This window comes from Caretta caretta, chromosome 11, assembly GCF_965140235.1.
Source record: "Caretta caretta isolate rCarCar2 chromosome 11, rCarCar1.hap1, whole genome shotgun sequence".
Lineage (NCBI taxonomy): Eukaryota > Metazoa > Chordata > Testudines > Cheloniidae > Caretta > Caretta caretta.
In genome coordinates, this window is record NC_134216.1 from 24,635,320 (window position 1) to 24,655,493 (window position 20,174).

Consider the following 20,174-nt stretch of genomic DNA (forward strand, 5'->3'; position numbering starts at 1 on the left):
ATGGAATGGTCTTGGAATCTGAGTTTATAAATTGAACAGCAAATTAAAGACAGAGGACACAGTTTGTTTACTGCCAGCGGGCTGTAGGATAGAACTGGGCTGTCACAATTAGGAGGAAGATCAAGAACTTGAGAGTGGACGAAGACAGAGTCTGTCTAGCTGGGGAGGGGGCTGGAAGGGAAGAATACATCTCTGAAAGAGAGAAATGGACTTGGAGAAAGCAGTTTTTTCCAGAATGGCTGTGGAGTTTTCTTAAGAACATTAGGAGAAATCCTGACTTTGTGGAAGTAAAAGGAAGTTTTATCACTGACTTCAATGGAGCTTCACCCCTGAAGGTTTAAATCCCAGTTAGCCTTAATCCTTTCTTAGTTGAGGATGAAAGTCAGCCGGTGAAAGAAAGTTACCTGTATAGGTTTTGTGGTTGGCAGCATGTGTCATATAACTCATCTAATTCTAATACAATTGCAGCCTTATGAATTTTATCCTCACTTCACTGATCTATCTTCTGTTTCTGGGAATTAGGCACCTAGGACTGGATCCACAAAGAAATTTAGCTGATCCTCAGCATCACCATGACTAACTTTTAAGAGCCTACAAAGTCACTGGGATTACAAAGCCTGAGTTTGGTGCCTAGGCTTCCTGTATAAGGAATAGGGAGAGAGAGGTGCCTTAGTATGGGATTCCTTTTAGATAGTGTCTTACCTGAGAGAGCCAATGGGAGATGCCAAGCTCAGGGGTGTGTTTTAAGCCCTCTCCTCCCTCAGAGATAAGTGCTTAAGTCTAGACTGCAGGGAGATGCCTCCCTTTGCTTGGGATTCTCAGCTGCAAACCCTCTCTTTGTGTTGGGTGGTGGTAACAACAACCCTCCCTCATAACCAGTGTTCAGGGTACTCACCATGGATATAAGAGACATCTGGTTCAATCACTCCCTCTCCCGAGAGAGAGTAGGGATTTTAATTGGGATCTGCCATCTTTCAGATAAGTGCCCTAGCTACTGGGCTATGGGATATTCTGATGTGGGGCTCCATCACTCTCGCCTTTTGAAGCTGTTGCACTGTGGAAAAATAATGAAAGACTCAATGGGAATATGGGTGTGTATGAGAGACAGTGTTAGTGACAATGATGCTGTAGCCTTTTCGGTTAGAGCACACACCTAGGCCATGGGAAAACCCAGGATCCAGTCCCCTGGCTCCACTGACTTTCTTAAATTATTTATTCCCAGTGGAGCACTAGGCATGCTTACCAGATGGGGCCCACTGATGAGTTAGGTGGGTGAACACCTATCTTCCCCTGGTCTGTGAATTGTTCTGGGGCTAAAGTGTCCAGACTCCTGACATGAGGCTGCCGTACGCACGCTCAGAAGTAGAAAGATAAGTGCTGAGGGAAATTCAACTGGAAAAATTTAGGCACCAATAGATTTTAGGCATCTTCAGGGTTTGGGGGCAGCTGAGTGGAGGCTTTATGAATCCCAATGCGGCCTGATTCTGGGATTTAGGTGCCTCATGTGGCAAGAATCTAAATCCTTTCTTGAATCTAGCCCAAAGACGCTTGTGAAAATCTCAGTAAGTGCCTGTCTTCATCCCGAGGTGCCTAAAATGCTTCATTGTTTGGAATCCCCTCTGACAATCAGGTAGTAATACAGTATTTTTTTTTCTGTTTCATTTCTAATAAATGTGCCACTGCAAAACAGTAATAGCTAATGATTTAGGATCAGCTCTTGCCAGTAGCTCTGTTTGAGCAGACCCTCATGCTCAAGTAGGGACCCTATTGAAGTCAATTACTTCCGTGGGCGAAGCAGGAGTCCAGCCACATAGAGAATATTGCAGGGTCAGGGTCATGAATGATTAAATTATAGTGTAAACAACAAGCAATGTTTTTTTTCCCCATTCGTGTAGTTATAACACGTAATTGAATTATTCCCCTGCAATTAGGAGATGTGAGGAAATACTTGCAACAACATTTGAAAAACTCCCCCATGAGAGGTTTTCATATTTGTTGCTTCAAATTCACAAAAAAATTGTACAGTTTCATGAAAAGCCTGAAAAATGGCAAAACTATGCCTTTCCTGAATAAATTACAGTTTCTGTTCCCTTACATGTTTCTGATCACCTTTCAGTTGTACATATGAGGTCTCACATCTCAAACTGGAATAGAACAAAAACGTTCACTTGAAGCACTGAACACAGATTTTTGACAACAGTAGTGAAACAATTTTGGGTGCAGAAATGTACTAACCGCAGAAGGACATCTTCAGTAATCCAGGTCTGTCAATTGCCTTTTCCACACCATAATTATCTGAGGGGTGAAAAAGTATTAAGGAAAGGGGGGAAAACAGAGTTATAATAAGATTAAATAAACACACGTTACAAGGCAGAGTGGCTACTAGATTGGGCAACCCTTCCTTGGGCTGGTGAACCCTTAACTCACACAAAGAGTCCTATTGCTTCATGTTAATGCTTGCAGAAAAAAAGCCATAAAAATAAGACAAGAAATGTGGAGCAAGTCAGATGAGGTAGTTTTTTGTTTGCTTTCTTTTTAAAATTGTATTTTATTTAGATTTACCACCTAGTTTCCTTCCTTTCACTCCACCTCGAATAATTAAGAGATGGAAAAGACACTTGATTTTCCTGTGTTATGGGCAAGTTACTCTGTGGTAACAATACTCTAAAAGCCACCATTGAAGTCAATGGGTCTGCTTTTGTTATTAAGTGCTTACTAGCATGAATAAGGATTGCACAATCTAGCCCAGAAGTATCACAGGTACCTCCGTTACTGAAGTCCCATGAGATTACAATTGTAGCAAGCACCATGCCTGACAGAAAATGCTGTAGGCTCAGACTTGGATTATAAACTCCTCAGGGCAGCATGACGACACCCAGCAGCTCATCAGCACTTAACAAACAATAAGTCATAAATGCTACACTAGCTGTTTTTGTGAGTATTAGGCTCTATTCTTTATACTGAGAAATGAATGTGGTGTTGTTATTATATAAATGGCACATCAGATAGTCTCACCATGTCATTTTCTTAAAGCAACATAATACTGCTAGATGCCATGTGCACTTGTGTACTTTTTACATTGTTATCAGGGAAAAATATGTCTTGCCATTTCCCATGGGGATCCCTGGGACAGCGTCTGAGTGTGAAAGGGCACCCTGGGGCTGTCTAGGACAGTTTTCTTTCAATATTTTTTTTCTATTGTGACCACTATTCTCTGCTGCTTCACTGATTTCCCAGCTGTTCTTTGCTGCAGTGTCTGAAGTCAAAGCAGCAAGTCTAAGGCTAAGCGGCTCAGAAATCAGCAGAGGGCATAACCAGCAGATCATGGCAAGCATGAGAAAACCATGACTCTTTTCTCTGACTACAAAGACTGCGGGGTTGATGCGTACTGCCTCGTGCAGTCAGAATTTGTAGAATTTTGTCCCCGTGCTGCACAGGTATAAATAACTATGCAAGGTCCCAAGCAGCGGTGAATAAGGCCTAGTGTGTCACATGACAAACCTGTGTGATTTTGCAGGCATAAGCAATACAACAGAGGTGGCAAGGCTACAATGCAGAGACTTTTGTTTTGTTTTAGTTCACTTAGAACACCTGTGCAAAGGTGTTCACTTTAATGGGCAGTCCAAGAGTAACTCAGGAATGAGTTAGCCCAAAGGTGGCTAATCTTGTAGATGCTTCCATGGCCATGAAGTTCCCTGATGGTCGTTCTGCTGCACAAAGGGGTGGCAGGATTTAGGGGCCTTCCAAAGGTGCATCTCTTGCTGTGCGGTGCAGGGTTTCTTGCATGGCTGCACAGACAGGCTGGGAAGACTATTTAATATTATCCTGTTGAAAGTTTAAATGATACTTAGGTTGTGTCCTTTATTCACAAACAAAAATGGTTTCTTATTAACAAAAAAAAAGGCAAAGGAAAAACATCTACTATTTTTTTCAAAAATATTCCTGATTTAGATGTATCATGTGTAGAGAATTGTGAACAATAAGATTAGTCACACGAGTGGTATAATACTCACCTTTGCAACCTCCTGCTGATACTGGGACTTGCTGTCTGCCATGCTGGTCTCTTGCCACAAATTACAGCTATCTGAAGGCTGCTTTTACTTATGCAAGCTGCTAATGGCTCCAAGTTGCCAAAAGCACATTAGGCAATCAGAGTAGCCTGGGACACCCTGACCATATCTGACCATATCCCATATGTGAGCTGGCATGGCAGTCTTTATGCCACTGGAGGAACCCTTTTAGAAATATCAATAGGGCATTTCTCCAGGGCCATGGATATGAAGTCAGGGCCAAATGTAACCAGCAGTTCAGTGTAAAGTAGCCAGAGCACACCAGAAGGATCTTATCACCAGAAGGTTCAACTGTATGTTTTTCCCCCTGCATGCTTTTCACACTCAGAACTGTGCATTTGATTTTGCTCATGAGAAAATGCTCCTGGGTCAATTAGTGCATAAAAAAGAATGATTTCATGAATCATCAGACCCTAATTTCCACAATTTGATACACTTCAAGTTGTGCATCTGCTTCTGGCATCACTTATGTCAGTCTTGTATAATTCCATTAAACTCAGTGAAGTTACTTCAGATTTACTCCATTTTTAGGTGAACAGAATCAAGCCCATGGTATTTCTCAGACAAATGACAGAAATTAGTTTCTAACCACATGTTCATGTATTTAATCCCATCAAACACTGTGAACATGTTAGGGTGTAGAACTACTAGTATATGATTTCATGTGTGTTTACTTAAATCCTTACTGTAATTTTCTGAACACTAATTTATAGATGTACTTCAAGCTTAGTTCTGTAGCACTGATGTAATAATGCTTTATGTATTTGAGGAAATCTATGCAAATGTATATAGTTAATGAGAAAGTGTCAGTTAGTGGAGTAAACACTCCAGCAAGTTTCTTTTATTCACCAGGGTGGCACATATTACTCGTTTATTTGCTATATTTAAGATAGATTTTACACAGTATTTTGCAAAGACAATCTACTTTTCATCCAAAAAGCTCCAAGTGCTTTACAAACATTAGGTCTCACAACAGCTCAATGTGCCAGGCATGTATTATTACATCCAATTTAGAAATGAAGATACTGAGAGACAGAGAAATTAGCAATTCACACCACAAGGTCACACAGTAAATCAGGGGCAGAGTCTCAGATCTCCTGCTTTAACTAGTAGACCATTCATGCCTGAATACGGTAACCAGAAGACATTTTTTTATAAGACAATGGAAACTGGAAATAACAGCTTCTTGGGAAGTTCAAGAATGTAGTTGCATCATTTCCCAGTATGTACCAAAGAATGATCATGGTTTCTGTCTCCATTTTTATTGCTATAGGCAGTGCATAAGGAAACTAGTTTCTATATTTAATGCATTGAAACTTACTGGTCTCCAAGGTAGCAAGGTATCTATATCCTCTGCTAGAATACATTTTAGGTTCAATCACTTTGAAAGCAATAGAGGAGCACTTGAACTATGGATAACGAAGTTATTTCCTTTAACATCAACAAGCAGCTCAGTTAGTAACTAAAGCAAATATTGATTTTGTTAGCCTGTTTGTAGACACTGCAGGGGCCTTTTTAACTGAACACAGAAATTTGCAGAACATTCTGTTTATACATTATTTTACAGTCCAGGCAACTGACAGGAGGAGCTTTGTCAATTATCATTTTTTTAACATCAGTCAAATCGCTTTGGAGATGGACCTGACCCCAACTCTGATCTTCTCCCTGTAGCCCCTCCAACCACTGAATCTGGGGTGAGTTGGAGGCTGAACTCACATCCAAAGCAAATTTCACATTTGTCTCCTGTATCTGTAAGGGCCTGCACCAAACCCCATAATACATGCAAGCAATGCCCGCTCTGAACTACTGGGATTCTAAATGTGGATTTACTTCCAGAGTTTTCAGCTGATGTCCAACTCTAAAAGTCTGGTTCTGTAATTGGATCTACATGAGTGTTCCTATTTGCCCATTCTGAGGCCGGTTTATTCCAATGGGTGCAAATATTAGCCTATGTTTATTCAGTTGCAAAATCAAATCCTAAATTTATTTTCAGCATTATAAATCAGTAGTTAAATATTGCTGTAATTCCAACATCACCAGCATTAATAATACCTTCCTTTTTTTCTTATTTGAAATCTCCTTATTTTAATGCAGTTTGTTATTTTTTATATATTATATTTGTATACTAATTAATTCCCTAGGCCCTATCACGTTCCCTCCTGCCACTCCATGCCATATAGGTCTTATTATTGGTAATGGGAGTTATTCATGTACATAAAAGTGAAAGCAGACCCCTTAGTGTAAACTTTTTGACAGAAGTATTTGTAACAACTTCTCAAAGAAACATGTCTCATTTATTTTCCTCTTTTTCCTCCTAGTTTGATGTCAGTCATCAATCGAACAGGAGACAACTCATTTCATTTCTGTGACACACAATGATGGACTTGTGTTACAACCCTGACTTATTTTGAGAACTTCAATTTCTCAAGCTGAAAGCTTGAATGTCCCATGCTTGGAAAGGCTATTGATCTGATGTAGATGGACAGCTCAAGAGGAACTGATACATTCCTTACAGCACTTTTTTTCCTGACCACTATATAATGTAGACTTTCTGGGTATTTGTTGACATTGAAAAACTTTGATTCTGTGATTTTGCAGATTTTTTTTGCTGTTTTACTCCGTATTTCACTGTACATAACACACATGGCCCTCCTGTTGCCTTTTACCATTTGCTTTCTTTAAAATAACTATTAATGCAGGAGTTAGTTATTATCTACTACCTGGAATGGAAAAGCTGGTTCACTGTGATAAAATACTATCATTCATAAGGCTGCAGGAATCTGTGTAGTCTCTTCACAATACCATTGGTACAAATGTGAATTATTCACAGATTTGAACCCATTTCAATACCTTTTAAACAATATAAAGTTGGCACAGATTTGGTTTGGAAACACACTATCTGCAAAGAATAGAGAGCAGTCAGGAAACAGTGAAGATCTGTGCTCACCTTCATGTTTACCCATTACATTGTGTCATATCACATTATGTTAGTTCTTCATACTGTATTGATGAAGTAGAACATAATTAACAAGAAGGCTATTTTTTAATCAGCTCATTTTACATCATACCCGCTTCCAGTGCTGGGAGGAAAGTTATGCACATTTTTTATGGCTTTTGCCCCTCCTCTGGCCAAACTTCATCCAAGCCCCAGAGTGGACCACAGACACATAGGAATCTGTTGGAGGAAAATGGTCACAGAGGTGGCATAGTCCTGCTCTCATTGAGGTAGTGAAAGGTCAGTGAGGGGAGGGTCTTCGTTATGTACAGAACTGGAGGATACAATGCCATCCACTCTTTCTATATCTGTACAACTTCCTTGGAGTTATTATTGGCTATGAGCTCTTCTTCTCTAACACCATGACTCATTAGGCTTAAGGAAACATACAGGAAGCTTTGAAACACAGGGGGCCAGTGACTCAACTAGTATAATCTGGCATAGCTGGAATTATTGGGGCCTAAAGCCTAAAAGTTATTTAGACCCATAACTTCCATTGATTTCAGGTATGGGCCTGGAGATACTATAAATTTATAGTAGTTGAGAATCAGGCCCAGGGTTTCATTATCAGACATGCCACTTAAAAATAGTGATAAAGAAGGCCTACGCCTACAGGACCAAATTAGAGCAAATTAAAATGCTTCTCATATCATAGTCAAAAATATCTGCCACAATGATTCTCACTTAAATACCAGTCCAACTCTATTTTGTCACAGCAGGCTGGTGTATCTACTTTTCCCTCTAAAAGCTAAATACCATTCAAACAAAAGCTGCCACTTCCTTTTTAATTACTTGAAAGCAAAAAAAGGTGGAAAAAAAAAGAAAGGAGGAAAAAAACCAATATCCGAAAAACAAAAAGGACATTAGAGCATTTTATGAGAACCCGGATGGTGTAAGGGAGGTTGGATGTGGCCCAAGACCTTTGCTTTGTATTCAGCTCAGATTTAGACTTTAAACTTGGATTTGATGCATAGGGTCACAATTCATTATGGTTGCCTTCAACCATAATAAACACATTAGAGGAATAAAGGAGAAGGGAATAAGGGATGGGGGAGATGATGGTTTTGGACAAGACATCTGGGATTCAGTGCAGGGCTGAGGCTTTTAGTGATAGAGACTCTGGAAATGGTGTTTCATTTGCCTATGCCATATCTGCCAAAGGAAACCTGGAGGGTTGACTCCCGCCCCAAAGTTAAATGTAATTTCCTACTTCCCAGTTAATAACATGCCTGATCCTGCATTCCATTTGAGCCAAATTCCCACTGGTCAGTGGAAGTACTGCCTAAGAAAGGCTTGTAGGATCTTGCAATATAATACATGTTTTCAGTCACAATTATCTATTGAGAAATACAAAAGTCAGATTCTCTGTTGACTTAACTCTTTTGGCTTCAGTTGTCCACAGCAGCACTTTCAGGTGGAGAGGATCCAATTCCCCATGTAACATCTGATTACTCAGGCTTTATTAAGGAGATGAAGGGTTTAGAAAATTTATAACATTTAAGATCTGTCTTTATCCTTCCATACATTTGCTGTGAGTGCTATTTCAGAGGGAACTTTCTAGCAGGATATGGAACCTATGGAAGATGGATTAAACCAAGGGTTCTCACACATTTTCATTGTGTGAACCATGTTTTAATAGAAAAAATTTCTCTCATATATGTAGCCCTATCTCTCCCATCACAATGACACAGACCACCCCCCCACATCAAAAATCTCATAATATCCCTATAGAAAGTTCTGCAATTACTTGCATAGAAAAGTAATAATAGGGAAGTACTTAGTGTATTTGTAGATTCTTTTAACATAAACCAGCAGCCAGTCACAAGGAAGAGATCTAGCACCATGTGAGAAGCCACGTCTCCTCAGACAAATAGCTAGTGCTCTGTAGATAGTTTGAGAACTTCTTGATTAAAGATACTCCTTGATGTAAGTGTGAGCAGGCTATGCAAACTATAACTACACATTTACATTTTAGAGCGTCAAGGTGGGTGAGGTAATATCTTGTATTGGACCAATTTCTGTTCGTGAAAAAGACAAAGAGCCAGTGTTTAATTTGTGCCGGGCTTACCAGGGCTGAGCCTCGGCAGCTCCAGGCTTGGCAGTTCATAGCCCCTGCACCTCTGGGCTTGCCGTGACACTTATGAAAATAGAACAATTGCTTGAGTCCAGGCACCTAATTGCTTGAGCTCCGGCACCTCTTTCATTTCAAATTAAGCACTGCAAAGAGCTCATCAGTTTCAGCAACAGAATTTGGTCCAATAAAAGACATTACCTCACTCATCTTGCCTCTCTAATATCCTGGAACGAACAAGGCTACAGCTACAGTGCAAACAACTATGTATATACTATTACTGCTATTAATACAATTGTGATTAATAATTATAACTATATAGTTATTGCTGAGATATATTAAGTTTTATTTTCCAAGTTGGAGCTCATTATATTACTTTCTGGTCATGTTTCTCATCTTTCTAGGTTCTGTAGTGTTATTTCTCTGTCCTCACTTTCATTCATACTTTGTTCACTAACAGCGTGGCATCATGTGACAATGCCATTACTGTACTCCTCTTCCAAATCATTAAGACATTAAATAAGATCAACTTAAAACAAATCCCTGAGGTAACCTTAATACTTCCTCTGAGTTTGATACAGTGTCTCTTATCATCAGTCTTGTATCCATATTCAACCCCATAGTATTCCTATCCAGAACAATTGATGTATATTTAAAGTAAAGATTGAAAGACATGGCATTAAAAGTTTTAATAAAATCTAAACATATTCCAGCTACTGCATTCTCATCACCCCTTAATTTTGTAAATCTGTCAAAAAACACACTTAAGGATTGTCTGGCAAGAGTTCTTTAAAAACCAATGCTTCTTATTGCCCGTGTCTCCATCATATTCTTAGGGGCCTATTTCTTTACAGGATGCAGAGGCAGTACTGGAGTCCTAACAAAAGACTTTCTGGAACACTCGATATCAACAACAAGAATTCCTTGCAACACCAACAAGAATACCTTGTAATAATACCATACTTTTTTTTTTTTTACACACCTGAAAGATGCCATTCGAAGTTCCAGAACTCTTTTCTGGCTTGCAAAAAAAAAGTGTCGGAATGGCATTCTTTAGTGTTCGGGCATGATTTGTTTGCTGGGCAGAGGAAAGCTGATAAACCAGCATTCTAGCTGCTGGAATGGTGAACCATAGGATTGATTGGGGCCATTGCCTCTAATGATCAAGTAGAACTTATTTAAAGGTAGCTATGGGTCTAATAATACAAGAACTTGATGATATCCAATTGATAGGGTCAATAATAAATGGCATTATCTTTTGACCATGCAAAGTGATATGCTTTTCTTTGCCTTACTTTAAAATAATTATTTAAATCATGCAATTGCAGTAAAGCATAGAGGCTAGGGATGTATACTGTGTCTCCTTCTCTGTTGTACCTTGCTTATCAGTGGCTTTCTGTGTGAGTTTCTAATTACAGTGCTGTGTATTAGGTGTAGCACAGAAAGAATATGAACTTATTCTGTCAATGCCAGAAAAAACCCTGACATAGCTGCAGGACAAAGCAATTTAACAAAAACAGCAACTTAAGACCAGGTTCCAGCTGTTGGAATTTTATGTCCTTAAGATACTTCTGGAATAACAAAATGTCATGCATGTGTGTGCCAGCACACAAGATCAGCACATGAGATCAGACATGCAGATGTTGCCTTCACATCCACCCATTGGCATCTTATTATCAGTTCAGTTAGCATCCCCACCCATTTATGGCTAATCAGGAAGTCAGTATTAATAGTGTGTGAGAATGAGCTGTCTAGCTATCATTTAGCTGAAAAATGAACCTTCCACAGGAAAGAAAATACAAAGTGAATACAAAACCTATAGAATGACACTGCCTGTCACACAAGCAGGTTGGAACAATCTATGATGCAATACATAGTCATCTGAAAGGTGGTAAATCTTAAGGGAGTGAAAGGGCAGGCATGGTATGACTTCAGTCAGACAGAAATTTTCTTTCAATGGCTGAGGCTCAGGAAGGGAAAGACTTCTTCGCCCAGGAATATCCCAGGCCTGACACACTTGAATTTTGTCAGCCCCCACCCTAGCATGATGGAATACAACGTAGAGTGTACAGTTCACACTTTGAAAGGATGCTATGGAAAACATATACTGATAGGAAGTCATAGGAAATGGTTGATCTCTATGTCTCTCCCTGACTGACCTGAGGAACAGACCTTTTAATTAGAAAATGATGGACATTAATTACAGTAGCAGGGATGAGGCTCCTTGGTATCTTAGGTTCTCAATTTCAGAAACTGCTATTATTTGAAATAATTTTCATTGGTTAAGCATGACAATCTGATCAAGGCACAAGAGGTCAAATTTTCAAAAGTGACTGCTAACTCTGGGTGCCCCTTACGTGTAGCCAGGCCTGGGAAGAATGTTTGAGCTAAACTACACATTGTGTTATTGTGACTCAAACCAAGCACTAGGAAGGGGATGAGCTTTAATTCTTCACAGTGTGTATGCGTGTGTGGACTTGGTTTTCCGGCATTTTGGGAAAGGCGCCTTTTCACGCCAACCCCTGTAAGTGTGTAGTAGCATCTTCCAATGAGGATCTTAAAACATTTTGCAAACATAAATGGCTTTGACCTCACAAACGCAACACTCCTATGATGTAGGTAATATTATTCCACTTCCACCAACTGGAGTGTGGAAGCGCAGAGAAGGTAAGTGATTTGGTCACTGTCATACAGAAAGCACGTTTAAGAGCCAGGAGTTAAACCCAGGTCTTCCATCCTACAGAGTAACCACAAAACCAGCCTGCTCCTTACGCCAGCATTTAGATGCAGATCTTTGGTTCAGACACGTCTATTGCTGGAGCTGGTTTCAAGGGCACACATGTGACTTTTTTTCAACACACCAGTAAGCTGCACATCCGAGTACATTTCCCTTTGGTCGCCTAGAGCCATCCTGGCACACACACTCTCCCACACCCTTGCATTTCCACAGTGAGGCAGGGCAGGAATTTGCCTCTTATGTTTTTCCTCCTTTGCTGCAATTATAATTCTTTGCTTATGCTCCCAATCTTTAATTGGACTGGAAAATTACAGTCACAGCAGAGGGAAAAAAGCTGAGTTATTTTCTCTGACTCAGATGCCTGTTTTAAGTTTGCAACACTACACTCCAGAGATGTTCTTTTGCACTAAACAAGAAGCAGCATATCTCAATTTAAAAACAAAGAACACAATTCTGCCCTCACCAACTGCTATGCATCCCCACTACATCAATGCAGAGGCCTAGGGTTTCCATTGAGAAAGAAATTTGGCCCAGGTAATTTTACATAAGAGGTGGAAAGAACAGGTAAAGCACTTATTCATAGAGTGTGGCCTTATTTTTATGTCTACCTGCTTCAGCTGTCATACTGTGCCACATAATTTATATGTCAATTTCTCTACAGAAGGAACACTGACAGATTTTCTGTTGAACATGGCCATTAACATTATACTCTCATTCTCAGGAAAAATATCACAATGGAGGAAACAGCTTAAGTTCCCATTACATTAAACATAAATGCAAGCAAACACAATGGCTTCTTATCAAGCTCTCTAGTTAAATTAACCAAACAGTAGAGGGTTAAAGGCCATTTTTCTTGCACCTGCTTTCTCACTGACAGGACTAACATTAAGACATGTCTAATGATGAAACTCACTCTTGTCTGGAATTCAAAGTCCATTCACCTGAAGGTAATGAAATAGGCCAATTTAGCTTAAACAAAAGGGGTGGGGGAGAATCAACTCACACATGCCAGTAAGGAAGCAACTCAGTGCAGTTCTACTTCAAAGGGTTTGAAGTGCATCACTGATGCAGAGCTGAATTCAGAAAAATGTAGACCGGGACAGCTGTAATGGTGATTAACGCTTTTCAAGATCAGCTCTGAGACTCAAATTCTCTGAAATTCCAGCTCAGGTAATAAAACCTGAAAGTTTAAAAAATACAAAACAAACAAACAAACAAAACAACCCACCATTCCAACTTCAGATATCTCCTCTCTGTTGCTAATAAGACATAACTAAAAATGTATGCTCAGATGGGTCAAATGCTGCAATGTGCTGAGTGCCTCCTACAAAGTTAAGAGATTCAACATCTTCCACAGTATCATAGGGAGAGTTGAGGTGGCTCAGCACCTCAGAAGGTGCTTGGCAGTTTGCAGAATCGGGTCCATAACTCAGACACCTACCTTTTGATATGGTCAAGCTAGATTCATAGTGGAGGCTGGACATATTGAAAGCCAAATTCATCTATCATCTGTGGACCTCAGATGGCAGAAAATGGCTCACAAACATCAATAGATTTGTATAGGTATAGAAATCTGGTAACTCATAACTCATTGTACCATTATAATACATATGTTACCCATGTGCCAGTTTTCTATTGAGAAAATCAGTTATTTACTCTCCCATTTTGCCCATCAAAAACTCATCCAAAATCCGCCAAGCAAGCTGGCATCAAGGCAAGTGTTACAGATCAAGACTGAAATATGGCTCCAATTCAGCAGAACACTTAAGCATGTGGTTAAATTAAAGAAGAATACGTTTAAGTACTTTTCTCAATAGGAATGGTTTGAGCAATTGGGACCCGTATTGGTATTGCTGTATTCATGCACAGCACTCAGGTACATGAGAGATTATAGATCCTCTCACACACACATTTCTAAGGGACAAATAATGCCACAGGCAGACCTGGAATGTCTTTCTTACCTTGCACCTTCCACAATTTACTCAGCCTCTAATAGCAAAGCACCCACAAAGTATACCCCTAAAGCTTTCACCTCACCAATTAAGCCAATCTTGTTTTCCCTCCTTTTCATCATCACAAAATTAATCTACAGTCAGAAGAAAATGTAGTTCAATAAAGGGACATTCCATGAAATTATCAAATACTGACTACAGACTGAAAAAATAAGGAGATATGCATTTATTTTTCAGTCTGAGGCCATTAATAATCACCTCTGTTTTTGTATTTGTATACTGTACTTAAAATAGACAAAGTCCATCCCAAATTGCCAACATGGTGTTCCATTAATCTCTGACTAAGTCCCTTAAAGCAGGAAGTAACAACTCTGTAATGATAAGGCTAGTAGCAGCAACCAGGATGCTTGAAGGTCTGTTCTTGTAAAGAAAAATTTTCAATTAGTTAAAGAAGCCAGAAGCATCAGTTTTCGAAAAAAGAACTTCCGTATGAATCTTTGATCTCTCCTACTGTATCATGTTTTTCATGAAAGACAGCTAGAGCAGACAGTTTAAATGGCATCTACAAAACAGTTCAATTTGCAAATCAGTAGGATTACATTTTCCTTTATAATCTTCATTCCAATGAAGTGGGATGAAGTAGATGTTAAATTCAGGTCTTGTCTACTAGAGTTGTGCCAGATTAGAAGTGGTCAGTACCTGAGAATAATGAGGAAAATACATGGCCCAGGCTAATTTTACAGCAGAAAAAAAGCAATCAGAGATGTGTGAAAATGAAATTCCCCTTATTTGCTATTTCTACCAAAGAATCTGAAAACAAAAGTGATTTGTTCCCAGTAGCTTAACTGTCCCCCTAGCAACCCAGAACATATGGCTTTGATGCTGTGTGATGCCTATAATAATATTTTAAGAAGAACACTGATCCCAGTTTTTGAATCTAATGGAACTACACTTTGTGTAGGACGCAAAAAGAGTTGGTAGGATACTTTAGGCTGTCCTGATCTTGGGTTTGACTGAGGGCTGGTTCAGCTCCCAGCATTACTTAGAGCATCCTGGAGGCAGCACTAAATTACAGGCAATTGCAAAAGCCCCTAAAGGGCCCTTAAAACAGCGGGGCATCATCAGAGACTAGCTCACTCTAGTCACAGCCCCTTCTCCCACTACGCTCCAAAAGGAGAAGGGGTAGTGAGGGGAGGGGAGGGTAAGAGCCAGAATGGCTACACAAGTCCTATGCCACTAGAAGATTCACTTACACAAAGGGGATACTCATTTGGCCACTTAGTGGAAGAGAGAGAGAGAGAAAACAAGTGACACAACAGTATGGTGTCCCCAGAAGCTGGCACCCACGGTGGCTGCCCTGCTCGCCTGAGCCTAGACCAAATTTTAGTAAAGCAGACTTAACATGGACAAGGATATAAGCCAATGTTTTTAGTTTTAGTTATTATATAAACTTTCAATCATTTTTCTGGATTCCACAGATTCAGACACTTGCCATGTCCTTCCAAACATCTTTGCCTTCCACTTCTCAATAAAGAACGCACAAAGAGGTGCTGAGCATCTGATAAATGCCAGCACCTCTATTTAACATTAATGGGAGCTGGAAGCACTTACCAGACACTCAGCACCTTCCAAAATCAGACCCAGAATTCTTTCATGTCAAATAGGTACAGATGTAAAGTATTGCTACATTGGCGATAAAAAAAATATTTCTGAGCATAACTGCACATTTTCTAATAAAAAACCCAAAACCCTGCATCGTGAAAGCATTTTTGACAAGGTTCCACTTTAGAGGTTAATGGCAACATCTGAGGTGTGGGAGTCCTGGAATAAATGGAAAATTGGCTTCAAATATTAAAGACAGAGAGCAAGAAACCAAGAAAAGCATAGTCATAGACGGATGATACTACATTGGCAGGAAAGGTAAATAGCGTGGAAACATATTGCCAGATGCAGAAAGACTTAGATCATTAAAAGGGAAAGAGATGAAGAAAACACTCAACACAAATAAATTAGAGCAATATCACCATTATAGTCTGTCAGCGTTTCCGTTAGAAATCCCTGTTTTCAAGGGTGTATTCCATGGCAGAAAAAAGTCTCTACAGGATAGAACTTGGCATGCAGGATTTTAGGCCAACAGTAAACCTTTGCCTTTAGCCTTGTTTAAATTTCAGGGAATAAAAATAAAACTATGTGAAAATTTAATCTGAATTAAAAAGTAACTATAATCAGGGTTTGTTTGAAACAATACAGTTATATACACAATGGGCCAGATCCTCCACTGGTATAAACTGGCATGGCCCGATTGAAGTCAATGTATTTATACCTGCTTAGGCTCTAGCTCAATATGATTTTGATCTTCAGGGATTTTTCTCCTTCCTACAAAAAAAAAAAAAAAAAAAAAAAAAAGCAAAGGGTGACCAAATGTAGTTTAAAAACTGGATAGTGTACATTTTGCAGCAACATTGTTCACAACTGTAAAACACACAGGTTGAATCTTAAATGTGAAATTACATGATGGGACAGGATGGATTCTTCAACAGTATTAGGGTCTGTTGTGAAAGTAATTCACCTTTTAAATAAATGTATGATTATGGCAGTTCAAACCAACTGATTATATAATATGCCTTTACCAGAAACTGGCTAAATTCAGAGTTATCTAATAGACCAGAACAGCTGCAAACACTACACACTTTTCCAAAACAAACAAACAAGAAACAAAACAAAAGAAAACCCCCAACAAACAGTAACAAAAACCCGTTGCTTAATCATGTTCATTATTTATGTGAAAAAAATATTATTTGCAGCTATTCTGGTCTTTCTGGTAAATAGTAAACATTTGGATAACTTTCTGTGATGCATTATACTTTTTATATGACAAAACCAGGGTATAAGCACAAATGTCTATATTTTAGAAAACTGTTAAGGATTTGTCTTACACTGGCCCCCAAATAATCATATTGAGATCATGTATTCCATTCTTAACTCCAACTGCTATTGGGCTGTTCTTGTTTTTTCCCCCCATTCATTCTTAATTAAAAAAAATACTACAATATTATACAAATAGAAAAATACTGCAATATTCAACTCACTGCAGTAGTTTCACTGTAAGCCATAGCATTTTGGATCAATACTATAGAGTACCATTGGTGAGTTGCTGTTTTTCAGTAAGGATATGTAGAATTTCAAGGCTTTTGTCAGTTTAAAAAAGATGATATAAAGTCTAAAAAACATTTTTATTTGTTTAATGCACAGTAACATAGTAAAGTGTCTTTGGAAAGGAGGAGCTCAGACAACTGTGTATGTGTCAATAAGAATGAGAAAGAAAGCAAGGAATAGGTCATGCCCTCTGATACATGGTGCGCATCACTGCATCCTTTGGAAAATCAGCTACTCCACCTGTCCCAGGGATGCAATGGACACAGAAGAAATAAGATAAATTGCTTTTCATAAAAGATATTAGACCAGAGTAGTGAAATCTTATTTTAACCAATACATTAAAAAATCCACATACTGTACCATAACATAAAAAGACATCTTTACTTTTATCCACTGACACATCCTCTTTCTCTCGCTCAGAGGTGCTCTTTTCAGCTTGATTTTTCTGGATCTCTTAGGCATTTGTAAACTGTCTGTCACCTCCAGCATAACTAAAGGACTTCTAGAAAAGGGGCACTTATGTACCTTTGCCAGTAGCTTGAGTGGTTTGAATCGGAGGAAGGAGGGTTCCTTACCTTGTCTACATAACCTATCTTAATTTCTTAACTATTAGCTGGGAAAGATTTTGAGAGTCACAGTCAAAACCTGGACATGTCTGCAGGCCACAATGAAATGAATGTAAAGGTTTGATTTCTTTCTAAAAACCTGTGAGAAAATGAATATCAGGCTTTTATGCATTTGAAAAATCTCAAATACTACAACTGGACTCTGAGTGATGAGAAACATGTAGAACTCCTAATGGAATTTGGCTCTGGGAGAACAGTTCTTAGTCCTGGCATATGGATAGTAACAGCAGGTCTCAGTGGTACACATAGCAGACACATGAAGAAGTGGAAGTACTCAATGTGTTATGCATTTTCATAAGAATATTTTTTTCTGCACTTAGCATGTGTCCTACAGAGGGAATTACACAACAGAACAGCTCCAAAAGCATCTTCATCCTAGTCAACTGGGTAATTAATGCACCTTTTTAAAAAGTATCTTTACCTATTTAAAAATAAAGGCTGTGAACTCGCAATCAGGTAGTTAAAATGTATTTAAAAATTCCTGAATATAGATTTATGCAATAGAATGAAGAACTTGGAGGGAATGATTTTGTGTATAGTAATAACAATTCTCTTCAAAATGGAAATGGAATATATTGAGAGTTGAGGTGAAGACAGACAGAAGTAGCAAGACATAACTAAAAAACAAACTAAAACAAGTCACAAATACACGATCTGTAATTGTTGTACCCCTCTTCTTCCGCTCCAGCTTTTCATCTCACCCAGAAGCATTGCTTTGTTGTAGTTTGCTGTCTGAGTTAGGTGTTAAGCTTTTGGGGGCAAGTATCTGTCCTGTAATGTCTTTGTAAACCACCATACACATCAATAGAACTGGTTAAATAATAATAGCCTTTTACATATGCAAATACTTGATTTATACAAGGAAACACAGACATGCTGTAATGCATCCTTCTCCGCTCCTTTTTGTTTTGGGTTGCAACCTGTGGGTGAAATCTTGGTCCCACTGTGATCAATGGCAAAACATCCAATTGACTTCATTGTGGCCAGGATTTCACCTTGGGACCTCTATATTTATATATTTGGTCAACCTGGTGCAATAGTACTGTAGATAATGAAGAGGTTAAGGAGTGCTCAACATTTTTAGTGTTCTATCAATAATACTTTTAACAGAATTGAATATTTACTTTTTCTAAATGTGGAAATATATGCAAAACATTCACAGTTTATACATACTTTTTCTTATTGCTTTATACTTTCAATATTTTAGCTTCTCTTATACTTTAGGGCATAGGCCATATCTCTGCAATATTCCTCCCACTCTTTCTCTCTAATACTTCCTTCACCCTAGATGGATACCAAGAGTGAATTTAATGAAATCATGCCTCCAACGCCCTGAAATTACTTGGAAGTGTCACCAGGAAAAAAGAATGCGAGTATTATGGAGATGCTAATAGCAACTCCTTCGTTAAGGTTGCATTGAAATTTGCAGCTAAAGTTGGGAATAAATCCTCTAATTTCTATTCAATGCTGGATAATGTAGTCTTCATATTTAACACATATGCAAATCTTACATACATTTTCTGTGTAAATTTCATAATTTTTAAATGAAGATTCAGACTGTGGAAAAAGTTTTTAAATCAGTCTTTTGTGAAATGTACTGTTGGTCTAGGGTGACCAGATGTCTCAATTTTATAGGGACAGTCTGATTTTTGGGTCTTTTTCTTATATAGGCTCCTATTACTCCCCACCCCCATCCTGATTTTTCACACTTGCTGTCTGGTCACCCTGTGTTGGTCTTACATTTCACTGTGTTCCCTGGCTTTAACCTGAATTACAGTTCTTCAGAACTCTTTAAATTTTACTCTTTAACTCATCTGCATAGGGGTTAAATATATTAAAAAAAATAATATATCTCTTTAATCCATCATAGCTGAAAAGAGGTTTGCCAAATGAAGCCAACAGACATCAGAGGATTCATTAAGTATTTCAGTTTTCTGATGCACAAACTGGAAAGGATCATTTGGGGACATTGCCAAGGATAAGGCTTTAAACATTTCTTTCTTCATATACTAGAGATCTTTGAAGTTACACAGATAGCACATGTAATACTGGAGTTTTACAGTGCTGAAGAAGCTGTCCATCCATATAGAACATCATTCAGAGGCAGGCAAATACACATAAAACATACACTTTGTTAAAAAAATCTTTAATTCAAGCAGCATTAGTTAAATATTAAACAAATGGTACATAGCAGTAATAATAAATCAATACAAATTATTTCCACATTCTTTGAACAATAACAATTGGAAAGTGACAGTACAGATTCATCTACTTAGCTTCTGAAATCAGAATCTCCATGTCAAGGTTCCTCCCCCACTCTGAACTCTAGGGTACAGATGTGGGGACCTGCATGAAAAAAACCCCTAAGCTTATCTTTACCAGCTTAGGTCAAAACTTCCCCAAGGTACAAAATATTACACCCGTTATCCTTGGAATGGCCGCTACCACCACCAAACTAATACTGGTTACTGGGGAAGAGCTGTTTGGATGCGTCTTTCCCCCCAAAATACTTCCCAAAACCTTGCACCCCACTTCCTGGACAAGGTTTGGTAAAAAACCTCACCAAT